The following is a 14,646-nucleotide window of genomic DNA, read 5'->3' on the forward strand; positions in this document are numbered from 1 at the left end:
CTAACAATCTACAGCAAAACCATCAATTATTATGGGCGTTATAACATAGGTGTGCAGCTGGACGAAACATACGCGTCAAACCACGCTGAACGGTTAAATAAGATCATATGTGTGACTGGCTGAAACAGCAAAGAAAGAGACTTCCAAAACAACTACTAGAACATTCTTTTTGTATCATTTTCTTTTATGTAGCACTTGAATGTTTTGTGTGCTCTGGTGCTACATCAGTTCTAATAAATTGAAGCATAAGAAATACAGAGTGAATTATAATGATTTATTAAATGATGCTGTCAATGTCTCACTGTATAGCATCGAAAGGTAGGATGATTGGTGAATAATGAATTGAAAAGGATTTTGAAGGAAGTGGGCATGGCCTAATTGTGAGGGATTATTGCCATGGCAGGGCACGAGGAAAATAAATGAGAAAGCTTGCAGGATAGATGGTGTTTTGGCTGAGATTGAAACTGAGCATCTCCTGAATATAATTATAGTGTGTTGCCACTACACCAACCTGCTCAATCAAGTTTTCACATTAAAACTGATGCTTCTCTTTCCATGCATCATTGGTCAAGCTCTCAGAGTCACCATTATTAAACTTAAGTATGTTCCTATCATTCTATCATATATACAGCCCTCCAGTTTTAATACCATGGCTATTGGCTTATTGCATCTACAAGAACCTAACTTCATGTATACCCAAAAAAGGGAGAAACATTTTCTACTCATACTTTCGATAATATGGATTTAATCCATGTAATTGTCCATTTACTGCAATATGTCAGGCTAGACTGACTTTCATTAACTTACCTGTACAGATATGTGATTTGTGTCTGTATACATTATTGAACTTTGTTGATAAAGCAATGTTTACTAATTCTTCTCTCATCTTTTTGTGTAATTATAAAATAAATCAGAACTGGAAGACCCAAATTTAAAATTGCCCGTGTTACATATTCTTAATAACATTCTGTGTTCTGTCTTTTATCATAATTTTGCATGCCTGTCATAGCATTAATCACTTTTGACTTGCCCATGTGGGTTTCCTTTTTATGTTACTGGCATTCATTATGTAATATCAATTTGTAACTACATACAAACTAATGAAAGTGATTACTAAAGGAGAAGTATTGTAGTTTCAAGATTTGAACTAAAAATTGAAATAATGTAAAATATATTAATACAGTAGAACTTGGTTATAACGTCATCAAAGGGACCTAAAAATAGTGTCGTTATAAATGAATGTCGTTGTAACCGAAATGGGCACTTCCAGAGTAGCCTTATGTTAGTCACGTAAAAATCTACCAAAAACCGAGTTAAAATGTTGCATTTTTTAGTGAAATACATAGTTAAGTACAGACTAACGTAACATTAACGTAGAATTGCCCAAATGTGTAATATCAAAGGCATATTACAGCGCTTTTCACTGACAATACACACAATATTTCACGAATCACTTTAACTTTCTCTTCAATGCTTAAAACTTTCCTTTTCATTGCCATGTTTTCGCTACTGCACTTCTCTGGGTTTAGGCAGGAACACTATAGGGTAAGTAGACAATGTGAGGTCCTGTTAGACGAGATTCTAGGAAAGGAATGCAGTTAACAACCTGCCGCGTCCTCTTGCACTATTCACGCAGTCCCACCCCACACCCTTGTTTTCGCATAAAACCCACGCCCCTCTTGCAGCCCGCGGTCGTATTCTTCCAGGACAGTCACGTCAGCAAGTAGAGAAAGTGAGGGTGGGCAGACACATCGAACTTTCCCACGATATCAGAGAAATTCAGGAATGAAAATGACGTTACATACGAGGTTGATGCATTTGTGCATGTCGTACTAAGCAAGGTATAAAAACAGTTGCTTTATGAGGAATTAGTTCATACCATTGAATATTTGACGCAATAGACAAGGTGTCGCAGAAACCGATGTTGCTATAACCAAGTTTTACTGTATATCATTTGATCATATAATACCTATTTGCCTATAATTTTGCCAAGAGCAGATGAATAGCCATTTGAGAAACTTGGAACATTTCGTATTAATATATGTTACATATAATATTTAACCATAATTTTGCTAAGAGAACATTGATAAACATTGCAGACTGTTTGGTTATGAAACTGATTATAAAGTTAAATGATCGGCTGAGGAATCTGGGTTTGATTCCTGGCAGGGGCAAGAGATTTTCCCCTTCTCCACATCATCCATACCAGGTCTGAATTCTGGGGACTCAGCTAACCTTGTATCCCCTCCTATCCAATTTATACTGGGGAGGGGTGGGGCTGCTGCAGCCTGAAGGTAACCACTAGTCTCCATGTATCAGGTAAAGGGGAAACATGCAGAGTCATGAGGGTACCGTGATGGTGTTTTTTGTATTGCTTCTTGCAGTGTACCTATGTAGAAGAGAACAAAAATTTGCAGTGCTTCTGGGTGCTTGTCATCCAGTAGCATGAAGAAGTAAAATTCTTCAACTTCCACAACAATCCAGCACAGTGTGTCTCTCTTAATTCGTGGTGCAATGACCTTATTACGTGTTGTTTAGTCCAACCAAGAAAGTAAGTTTAACTTATGTCAGCGTTCATTTTATTCAACATAACCCCAAAATTTAGCACTTGCACAATGTTTGTAATGTTTACTGATGAATTATTTCGAGGTTTTGAGACAGTTTGTTCTACTTTTACAGGGCTGTGGTATGGGCAGGAAAAATTGTAATATCCTGCACTATTGATTCTTCTAGACTAGTGCACAAGAAATATTTGTTCAGCAGACATTTCTTGGAAAGCGATTTCACTACAGTTGAAAGGGTATGCCTGAACAGAGTGGCTCAGATTCTGTTTCACAATTACTCCCACAATCTCCTGCCCCTTACTTGGATCCCTTGCCCTCAGTTATAAGTCACAAAGACTATCCTGATGTTCTATTTCCCACCACCTACAACAAGACACTGATGCCATCCCCTGCAACATATATTCCTATGCGTGCATATGGTCCTTCCACTTCCTTTAAAATATTTGCAGTGCAACCATTACCAACAGCAGCCACCAACTTTTGCAGTGAAAGAAACCTCTTCTCTCCTAAACCCTGTAAATATAAATGCTTCTGAAGGGAGAACTCAGGCATATAAAATCATTGCAGCAAGACACAATGCTCTGGTTGCTACAGGTAAGGACCAGTGAACTGTATACTGTGACTTATGTTCTGTTATGGAAGAAGTGGCTAATGAGAATAATGAGAGCTAATTTTCAAAATTATTGTCCCCTGAACCCAGTTGTGAACAAACATCATTGTTATCATCATTCATTACTTATGAAACTGTACATCAATATACAATAGACTTGAAAGGATATACGTGTATATCACAGATTCTAATGTTTTTAGGCTAATTCAAATGTCTTAAAAGCAGAATACACTATCAGTAATGTGGTATATAAGAGAATAAGGTGGTTAAAACTTTACTATGAGGAATAAAGGCACCTACTATCAGAGGTCTGTGTAGAAGTAGTTGTGAGGATGGTGCTACTGTTCTGGATAACCTACAGTCGTTGCTCAGGGCACCTGATGCTTCTTCACCAAATCCATCCACAAGTCATGTCAAGGAAATCACTTATGATGTTCCCGAGAGTTTCCTTGTTGCTCAACAAGTACAGGACACTAGTGCTGCAGTACACGCTGGTGACATGGAAGTGTTCTCAGTAGCCAATGTCAGTGGTTCTGTTGTCAGACAGGTGCTTCGTGATGTCAGCTGTGATGCGTGCAAGACATACGTGACATCTGAAGTGCTGCTATTATCCAATGTCTTCATACATTTCATGGAGTACAGTGATACAGAACAGTCTCTCAGCTGTCCTGAGAAGCTGGTGGAGACTGTTGGTACTGCTGTAACTCTAATGGAGCCTATGATGGCAGGGGTGGCCCACTTGAATTCCGTGGAGAAGCATATCGCAGCTGCCATTAAGAGCACCATTGACTTCGAGTGGATTAGGTGTACTGGTTGTTCACTCACTACCCATGAATAGTAGATGGTATTGTGAGATGTCACAATAATATACATTCCTTGGTGGTGTAAGCGAACAAACAGGTTGATGACTGAATCAGCCAGGCAGAGGGCCACAAAAAGGAAGATTAAGATAATGACACATCAGTAAGTCATTAGGAAAGTAATGCTTCTTCATCTTTGCCTTGTAATATCCTGCCCATACCAGCCCTGGAAATCGGCAGAGAGCAGTTGTTGAATTACTGGAATAATATATTCCAACTACTGACATGAGCATCAATAGATTAAATTGAAGAAAGTAACCCTGGTGACAAGCAACTGCAACTACCATGCCTTCACCTACTCTTGTCTCAAACCTGTGGTATTGAGTAATTTGTTGATAACATTGTCACCTCCAGTCGGATTACATACAAGAAACCTATTCTGATCTTGAGCTCCATCTCTCTCTTGCTTTTCAGACCTATTTCCTTCTCAGTACATTATAACATCATTGTCAGAAGATGATCAGAGTTCATTCTGCCCTGTATCTTTAAGTAATTATATTTCAATCGAGAATTATGTGGGAAATTATTTTCCGACACACAAGGTTCTTGTCTGTATGTGGGTAAGAGTGAAATGGCATTACTTTATACATAGGTAAATCGGTAATTAAGTTACAAGTGGATATAGAACTGATTTGAAAAATTCTTTTATTTCTCAACATAATCTACCTGTACATTGAGGCACTTGTCCCATCGTTTCACAGGCCCCTGAAAACTAGCAGCATAAAATTCTTTGGGCTGCTGTCAGAGCCAGGTAGTGACTTCCCTCTCTACAGCTTCATCGTCAGGAAAGTGTTCGGCCAAAATATGAGGTTCAAGAGGGCCGGACAAATGGAAGTCGCTTGCAGCAAGGTCAGGGCTCTATGTATGATGCTCGAGGACTTCCCACTTGAAATTTTGCAGCATCTCATTTGTCTTGTTGGCAGTGTGGGGACGTGCGTTGTCATGCAAGAGCAACCTGCCTTTGGTAAGGAGTCCTGATCGCTTCCATTGAATGACCTTACAAAGTTTCCTGAGAATGTTACAGTAGGAGTCAGCATTTACGGTTTGTCGTTGAGGCTGGAATGAGGTGAGCAGTATGCCTTTGTGATCCCAGAAGACTGTGAGCATCACTTTCCTGGAGGATGGTGTCACCTTAAACTTTCTTTGGCAGACGACGCAGGATGTTTCCACTGCATTGACGCACGCTTTGTCTCAGGCTGGTATTGGTGAACCCAAGACTCATCACTAGGGACCGGATTTCAATGCAATTGCATATTTCTTTCTTGCAACCAGAAAATATGCTCATTTGGATATATGTATGAATTACTCCATTTCTTAAATTTTGGTCATGGTTTGATGGGGCATATAAATGCATATTTTGCCTGTTTTATGAATAAGCATCATATTTTCTAAGATCTCTATTTATACTGCATATTTCCTTTTTAAAATGTATATCGTATATATTTTTTAATGTTATGTTCAAATTTTTAATCATGGTCATGTGTCTACAATTTTCCTTTTACGTATTGGAATATGTTGCATATTTGACTCAACATTTCATCATGATTCATGTTTCTGATGCAATACCCAAGACGGGACTTCCCCGAGTCCTCTACTCGTAACTTGCCTCATCCGCGTACCATCAAAGTGGCCACGAAGAGACTAGTCGGAAGTGTTCACGTGTAGCCGCTATCAACGTAATACTATTCAACCGATAAGGGACTTCACATATTTATTTCCGAAGTCTCCATGAGCGTGTGAGAAAACGGTTGCGAAAAACGCTTTCAAGTGCTTCAGCATTTGAACACTAATATACACAAAAATAATATTAAAATTAAATCCACGAAAAATGCTCCTGTTCAAAAATTGCTTAGTGAATTTTCTAATAATAGTTTTTCACAATTTTCCTTTGATTTATGCAAAGCCTTCTTAGCGGCAGATATTCCGCTGTGGAAACTAACCAATCCTACTCTGAGAAACTTCATAGAGAAGTATACACAGAGCAAAGTGCCGGATGAATCTACTGTGCACAAAAATTACGTGAAGCAGTGTTACGATCTTACAATTGAAAACATTAGAGATAAGATTCAAGATAATTTTGTGTGGGTATCAATCGACGAAACACAAGATTGTGAAGGACGGTTTATTGCAAATTGTACAGTTGGATCCCTTAATAACAATGAACGATCTACCCCATATCTTCTTGCGGTAGAGCAATTTGAAAGCACAAATAGCTCCGCAGTTTCCGAATTTTTTATCAATTCCATGAATTTACTATGGCCGAATGGCATTCAGTATGAGCACGTATTGCCCTTTGTGACTGATGCCGCAAGTTATATGATGAAAGCCAGTACTGCTCTTAAAGTTATATTTTCAAATATGACACATTTGACTTTCCTTGTCCATGGGTTGCACCCTGTTGCAGAAACAATTTGTGCAAATTTTCCGCTTGTTGACAAGTTGGTGTCTTCTGTGAAGAAGGTATTTGTTAAAGCACCATACAGAAAAGAAGCCTTTAAAGCAGTAGCACCGAGCATTCCACTTCTGCCAGAACGAATTTTAATGCGCTGGGCCACGTGGCTGTGTGCAGCGAGTTATTATGCCGACCATTTAGAAACAGTTAGGAATGTCATGAATACATTTGATCCCAAAAGTGCAGCATCAATTCAAATTGCTCAAGATGTAATAAAAAACGCAGAACTAGAAACTAATCTTTCCTATATATCTGCTCACTTCTTTCATTTTTCATCCACCATTTCCTCACTGGAGGCAAGTAATAGCAATACTACTATGTATCAGTCGTTAAGTGTGTTCAAAACCACTGTTTCCAAATTGAATTCGGTTCCTGGAAGAGTTGGTGAAGTAGTAAAGGAAAATACACAGCATTCTTTAAAAAAATCCAGGATATGAACAAATCTGTGAAATTGAAGAAATTTTAGCCAGTAAACATACTGAACTGCCAAGTAACATTGGAGCAAATAGCAGCTTTTGTACATGCACCCCTAAGTTCCTGTGAGGTGGAAAGAAGCTTTTCCCACTATAAGGACATCTTACAAGACAATAGGAGGCGTTTAACTATGGAAAACCTGAAATATTTAGTAATTGTGAACTGCAACAGAAGAGAAGTTGAAAGTTCGGAAAGCTAAATGTGAGTACCATTGGTTTTTCAAATTTGTAATGAAATATGTTGGCTTTGTTGCATGTATAGCTCTTTATTGCAAGTGAATCATTCAGTGGTTACATAAAATGAACTTAAATATTGATTTGTTGGTCTTAAAATAATGTAAAATCAATTTTAATATTTGGTATAAATTTTTATATGCATATTTTATTGCATATTTCGGAAGTTTTTCATGCATAAATGCATACATATTTAAGGGATTATTAAGGCATAAAAATCCGGTCCCTACTCATCACCTGTGACAATTCAGGTTAGCATATTGTGTCCTTCATCATGGTAGCAATTGAGATGCTGTAATGCCAGACCCATTCATTGCATTTTGTGTTGTGCAGCAACCATCGTGCACAGACTTTGTGAAAACCTAACCTGTCATGCATTATGAGGTAGGCCATACCATGTGAACAACCAATAGCAGTGACCATAGTGTCTATAATTACCCTTCTGTCTGCTCGGATTAAGTCTTCAACCCGTTGCACATTCGCCTCTGTGGCAATCTCCGTGGCATTACCTGAGTTCACTCTCCTCTTAATTTCCTCCTGAATCAGGTTTCGATCTGTTATTGTTGTTCCCAAATATCTGATCTTTATGTCATGATTTAGCCCTGCATTTTGGTGACAAGACAGTAACATATACTTAGTTTTCTCTGTGTTTACGAGTACTTCTAGATCAACCCCTTTACTTGCGTCAATTGAAGTTTGTGTGTTTTTCTCTATGGTATCTACATTATCACCCAGTAGATTCACATAATCGGCATAGACCAACAGCTGATGTGTCCCGTTTAATTTCAATCCCACCTGATTTCCCTGGCCCTTCCTAATGGCATATTCTAAAGCAAAGTTGAAAAGGAGTGGCGATAAAGCATCTCCTTGTTTTAAACCATTCTGGATAGGAAATTTATCAGACAAATGTTTACCTACACGGACTTTACTACATGTTTCGTTTAAATACATTTTAATCAACCTAACTAGTTTCATGGGTATCCCAAACTCTATTAGAATGTTGTACATTACTTCCCTCCTAACTGAATCATAGGCTTTCTTGAAGTCTATGAATAACTGATGTACTGTCTCATTGTACTCCCATTTTTCTCCAATATTTGACGAATGCAAAAGATCTGATCTATACAGTAACACAGTACTGAACCTTCAGGTTCCATAAAATGCTGGGAAATTCTTGAGTAGCTGCAGAATTGGCGGCTCCTCAAGAAGGGCTCAGCTCCATGACTAACTAAGTAAGTAAATTTGTTATTATGGGTATATTCCTTCAGCCATTGAATTATTTTGGCCATATTATTGTGTTCAGCATTGAACTTATGAACATATATATATGTATATATTAGACTTCCACAATTCATTATATTCATTCAGTTATTTTATTATTTTGGCCACATTATTATGTTTAGTATTGAATTTGGAAACATGAGCATATTTCAGTTCATGAAGTTTGTCAGTGTTCTGCAATTATTCTATTGCTTTTCATATATTATTTAATGCAATCTTAATCTTGTTAACAAGAGTGTATATCAGATTCTCGAGTTTCATTATACTACTGAAATTAATAACAAATGAAAACCTCAGTATTATTACTCCCTATACATGATTTATAACACATCAGTGTAACTGAAAAGCTATGTTCTGTGTAGCTTCCAAGTGTAAGTTGTAACCAAAGTTATGTAGTTTAATACAAGTATCTCTGATGGAAGCAGAATTTTCTTTCAAGTTTACACACCATCAGCTTTCATAAACACAAGTCTTCTATGTATATTATAGTTCAAATGTCCACTGCATTTCAGTAAGGGCATTTTGAAGTGATGCACATGAAATGTTCATACTTTACAGGAACTGGTGAGAAACTTTCTCCTGATAAATAATATTTCAACCTGATCTTTTGTACTGCAGAGGCTCTTACTCTTGTGTGTTTCTGTTTTCGAACTGAGTTTGATATCACTTAGCTCATGCCCCTCCAGAAGGTCTTGAATGAAGTCATATTAAACTCAGTTTGAAAACGAAAAACACTCAATGGGGTAAGAACTTCTCCAGTACAAGAGGCCAGGGTTGCAAATTATTTGTAACTATTCATGTGAATTAGTGGTTCTTTGGGAGACAGCAGTACACAAAGGCTAGTGGTATGATAGCATACTTTCTTACCGACAGGACAAGTGGTATGATAGCATACCCTCTTACCGATCTAGCTATCGGCACCGGCGGAAGCCATTCTGTATCAGTAGAGTTGCTTCCAGGCACTGCGGCAGCAGTGATGCTTTCATGACGTCACGGTGTCTATGTTGATAGACAATAGCATTGATAGCATTGAGAGGCATTGAGTTAGCCTTCTGTTCTGTGATTACGATTGTGCAGGTGTAGAAGATAGAGGATCAGTCGCGCCAGACGTATGCCGTACGTATTTATGGTATAGTGCTTAATTAACTGAGAACAAGGCTTCACTTTCACCTGAGGAAATTTTAGTGTGGATAATCCACACGGTATTGATCAAAACTTTAATGTATAAAGATACTTGCCATTGTTCAGATTGCAATTGATTGCTCTTAAATTTTAAAGTAAGATTGAATTTAATTAGTACACAGTTTTGTGTTTGAACCAGGAGTTCTTATGAGAAGATCATAATAAAGTTGAAGAAAGCAGTCTTCTGGGATTTGGCACCGTGTATATGTGGTGTTAACCGACGTTTCGGAGGAACGTATCGCCTCCATCTTCAGCGTAGAAGAAAAAATATAAGAATTCTGCAAGCGAAGAGACCGTGAGAACCGGTAAAAGCAGTCTGCTGAANTTGAATGGGAGGACATTTTATAGCCCTTTGTCAATGAAGTCAAGCTGCTTAATATGTTTTCAAAAGTGTATGAACAAATATATATTTGTTTTATTGCCCAGAAAACAGCAGAACGTTGTAGTAGTAATGGTCTGGACATAATTACAGTCTTCTGGGATACAGTGCCCTGAGTGTTGTAGACAAGCACCATCATTTTGAAGAAACTTACTGCCTCCATCTTCAGGGTAGACCTGAGGTAGATCGTCACATTCTTCTGCCCTGAAAGAAGGGGTAGCAGGTTCCTTCCAAGAATATGTACACATCTACCAGACTACACTGCCTTACATCATTCAAAAGTGCATGACACTCACCACCAGGATTCCTTCTGATCTCAATGTCTGTGCTTAAGAGGTTTCACAGTGAGAATATTCATATTGTGATCTTCCTGATCTCCCCCCCCCTCTCTCTCTCTTTGTTCTGTTTTTAGAGGGGGCTACTTACAGTGATGTAAGTGTGCAGTCCATATAGCTTGAAATCAAAGAATGAATGATGGATTGGAAAGGATTTTAAAGCAAGAGGTTGTGGCCAAATTAAGGTACTGTTCTGGCATTTACCTGGAAGAATGGAAGAAAACCATATGAAATCTCAGGATGCTGGTGTCCTGGATGATATACAAACCAAGCACCTCCCAAATACAAGTCTAGAGAGCTACTGCTACACCAACCTTCTTCTTGTATTGGATTATTTAGAGTTTTGGCGCCAAGTAGTCTGGTGGGTGGGATCAGTGTTTGAGAGGACCATAACTGTTTCCACTCAGTACTAAAGTAGAGCCCTCATGGAGAAGAAATGTTGCTACCACCACTTACCAAATGACATGTCATAATCCAGAAGTATGTGTTTGATATACTTGGATAAAATGTTGGCTGAATGAATGCCATGGTATTCCTCAGTGTCTGCAATGAATGACAGGATAATACCTTCCGTTAGGACATGGCCACCTACTTCCAAATCCTTACTTAGCATTCATAGTCATACCCATATCATGTGACACTTCAAATCAGTAAGGACCACAGTCTAGAAGCTAATGCATGCTATGCATTGCAAAATATAAAACACATTGTATCATTTGCAATGTTAAGGCCAATCTACTTTGCTTACGTACACACCATCATGAGTTGTGGTATAATCTTCTGGGGTGGCTCCTCACATGCCAGGAAAGTGTTTATCTTGCAAAAGAAAATTATTAGTATCGTAATGAACACTAAACCTAGAGATTCTAGCAGGGATATTTTCAAGAAATTCGAAATTATGACATTATATTCTCAGTATATATACTCACTACTTATATATATAATTCATAATAAACATTTATTTAACTGTAATAACGAGATTCATGAATATACAACTAGATCCCGAGGTAATTTACATGTACCTAGTGTGAACACTTCAAAATTTAATAAAGGAGCCTATATAACAGGTATTAAAGTGTTCAGTCATCTTCCATGATCAATGAAGATTTTGGTCAATGACGAGAAAAGCTTTAAATTTACATTAAAGAGATTTTTATGTCATCATTTTTTATTTTTACTCTATAAACGAATACTTTCAATATAAAGAAGACAAAGGTTTGTAATCCAGATATTCTCTTGAATTGTTTGTTAGGTTGATTATACACAGGATGTAATACACACTGACTAGTGGCTCGGCATTTAAGGGTATAAATTTTGTGGTGTATGGTATTGTAATAGACCATCTGTTTTAAATAACATGACTGTACAATTAAGATGGTTATGAATGGTTTACTCACTGCTCATTTTCTTTTATCCTGTAGAGGAATATGTTAATAAATAGTTTTCAAATTTTAAGGTTCTTGCTATGAAATGACTGGCTGTACTCGTATATGCTGAATTTTTATTGTATATTGTAATTTTTAAATCCTTATGAAATGTACTACAGGGCTACTATGAATGATTCATTCGTTTTTAAAACGCTATATTTTCCAAAGTATTACACATACAGATATGATTAATATATAAAAAGAACCATAATCTCACCAAGTTTATATTATATGCACCAGTTGGCATCACGAGTTCAGTGCCTTTACAAAATAGCGACAAAGCAAGAAAAGAGTTTTTGTTTGTTGGAATATGCGAGATGTTCGTATGTTATAGCAGTGCAACGCGCATTCAAACGAGAGTACAGAAAAGAACTGCCATGTAAACAGAGCATTTTGCAGTGGTATCAGCAATTTAAGGACTCACTGGATTGGGCGTGTTGGTGAGGATGACGTAGCTCTGTTCACTTGGCCCCCCAGATCACCTGATCTAATGCCTTGTGACTTCTTCCACTGGGGGTACATTAAGGATCGTGTTTACGTACCCCCACTGCCAAGAACACTAGTAGAGCTGAGGGAACGCAATGATGCTGCAGTGATGACCATTGACAGGATGATGCTACAAAATGTGTGGAATGAGCTCGACTACCGCCTGGACATGTGTCGTGTGACCCAAGGGGCACACATAGAACATTTGTAGAGTATGAAGAACACTTGGTGAGTTTACAGTTCTTTTTATATATCAATCATGTTTCTAGGTATAATGCTTTGGAAAATATAGCATTTTAAAAACGAATGAATCATTTATAGTAGCCAGGTATATTTGGACTGTTAAATTAAATATTTGTAGTTATGTGATCAGAATAATTGCATCAAACTTATATATTATGAATAGGTCTTTTTTATTGATTTATGATGGTGACAACGATAATCATATATCTGCATAAATTTTATCATATTTGAATATTTTATGTACAAATTTTCTATTGTGACTGTATTGCATGTTGATGGGCTCATTGTTTTTATGTATGTGTTTATGTATTTGTACATGTTCTATATCCTATGGCATGCGTGACCTGAAAAAGATCTATGGAATTTAAAATAAAGTAAAAGTGGAAATGAAAGTGAAAGTGAAACTGTTCATGCCCCATGACCAGATGTAATGGAAGATCATTGCATAAAAATAGCAAATGAATTCTCAGGATGTTATATTTTAGCGTCCTGTTGCACTGATTTAAGTCCATGATTTATTTCACCGTATTTTAGTGCATACACTTATCCACCCCACTCCCCTCTCCCGCACTACATGTTTCGGCACAAAAGTGCCATCTTCGGGTGCTTATTCGATTAACGTTAAACTAGTTCACTGCATGCCTTGTCTTCATATTAAAATATTTCAAATATATATTTATCATATATACTGATAAATATTAAAATTATTAAAATTGTTCAGGATTTTTCCTATGTCGTATCTCACTTCTCGAGTCACCTCTAATCTCTTCTGTCGGAGCACTCTTTCTATTATCATGTGTGTATTGTGCTTTGTGTTGTGTCTTGCTCCTATGACTCCGTGTGTTATACACACGTATATAACACACGCAGTCACAGGAGCAAGCAGCTGCAACAGCTCTTGGAGGGGATTGACAATTCCTGTTCCCCAGGCCTATCACCCTCCTGTGATGCACCATTCCCCGCTTTTGGATGGGATTGACAACTGCCCACCATGACTACCACCCTCTTGTGATGCACCATTCCCTGCTTCCCTTCCTCTCATCTTGTTGCAGGTTACAGATCCAGTTTCCAATATGCTGTGTTCTTTAGAATAGCAGATGATGTACGAAGTCCAAAAATCTAGTAATCCCTGGTGTTATACACCATTACCAGAACCTTTTAGAATCTCCTGGCATAGTAAACGTTACAACATTGCTAAGTACTATGCAAAAGAACTGTAGTGTGAGTGCAAATTGTGAAATCCCTAGTGTTAAGCACCATTATCAGAACCCTTCTGAATCTCCTGGCAAAGTAAACGTTACAACATTGCTCAGTACTATGCAAAAGAACTATAGTGTGAGTGCAAATTGTGAAATCAATTAAAATACTGGATGATCTTTGTCTGAGAAATAGCTGTGAAAGGAAGTGAGTCAAGATGAGAAGATATACTTGAGCCAAACTTACTTAAATGCCTCAAAAAGCTGTTTTTGCAAAGTTTATGTTTTTTGCCTGGAATAATTGTGAAACCAGAGATCTTGAATTGGAATACTATAGTTGATTTGCCACATTGTTTGCTCTGCAGCAAGAATGAAAATATTAATGCAGAGTGGCTTTAGCAGTGTGATGTTTTATCAGCACTGGAAGATCATCATCATCATCAGTAATCTGTCAATACGACAGGTCCACAGTCTCTTCCAAAACAGTTCATCCACTTAATGCGATCTAGAGCTTTCTCCTTCAAATGACAGTATCCTCTTCTGTCCCCAAGGTCATCCAGCATCTTCTTACATCTTCTTCCTCGTCTTCTTGTCACTTCATCCGCCCATCTATCTTTCCTTCGATAACTTCTTTTAGAAGGCAGTTTCTGCGTAAAACATGACCAATCCAATTAGCCTTCCGTTTTCTTATTTCATGTAGGATATTCCTCTGCTCACTGACTCTAATTAACACTTCTTCATTTCTCACATAATCGGTCCAACTGATCTTCTCCATCCTTCTCCAACACCACATTTCGAAACTTTCCAGATGTTTCTCATCTACTGCCCTAAGTGTCCATGTTTCAGCCCCATACAGAGCTATGCTCCAAATGTAGCATTTCACTAGTTTCTTCCTCAAATTTAAGTCCAATTTGCTGGTAAAAA

General features: G+C 37.7%; 1 protein-coding gene across 3 annotated transcripts in view; it reads left to right on the forward strand.

Moving 5' to 3' along the window:
• Positions 1-9,483: 9,483 nt before the first annotated feature.
• The window catches only part of LOC111861326 (lysophosphatidylserine lipase ABHD12), a 36,955-nt gene continuing 31,792 nt past the window's right edge, over positions 9,484-14,646 (forward strand). The window contains exon 1 of one of the 3 annotated variants that reach the window (XM_023845793.2): positions 9,484-9,590. The gene's annotated coding sequence lies outside the window, so the exon portion shown is untranslated. Of the gene's footprint in view, positions 9,677-14,646 lie in introns of all 3 variants that reach the window. The other 2 variants (XM_023845792.2, XM_023845794.2) reach the window with 2 other exon arrangements.

The sequence above is a fragment of the Cryptotermes secundus genome, unplaced genomic scaffold, assembly GCF_002891405.2.
Source record: "Cryptotermes secundus unplaced genomic scaffold, Csec_1.0 scaffold230, whole genome shotgun sequence".
In the NCBI taxonomy this organism is placed as follows: Eukaryota; Metazoa; Arthropoda; class Insecta; order Blattodea; family Kalotermitidae; genus Cryptotermes; species Cryptotermes secundus.